The following is a 203-nucleotide window of genomic DNA, read 5'->3' as shown; positions in this document are numbered from 1 at the left end:
AAGCAAGTCATAACAGCTGTCAGGGCCAGTATCAAGTCATTCCTTCACCCAGCAGCACATCGTACTTACCCTTTTTAGACTTCTCAGAGCACTATTTCTTTTGCTTTTTTTTAATCTCATTTCACTTGACCACAGAGCTTGTCTCAGTTTCTACACATGCATAAGCACTCATTTAACTTGGACATATCAGCAGTCAGACCGTT

This window comes from Apaloderma vittatum, unplaced genomic scaffold, assembly GCF_000703405.1.
Source record: "Apaloderma vittatum isolate BGI_N311 unplaced genomic scaffold, ASM70340v1 scaffold10738, whole genome shotgun sequence".
NCBI lineage: Eukaryota > Metazoa > Chordata > Aves > Trogoniformes > Trogonidae > Apaloderma > Apaloderma vittatum.
This window is presented reverse-complemented; position numbering follows the sequence as displayed.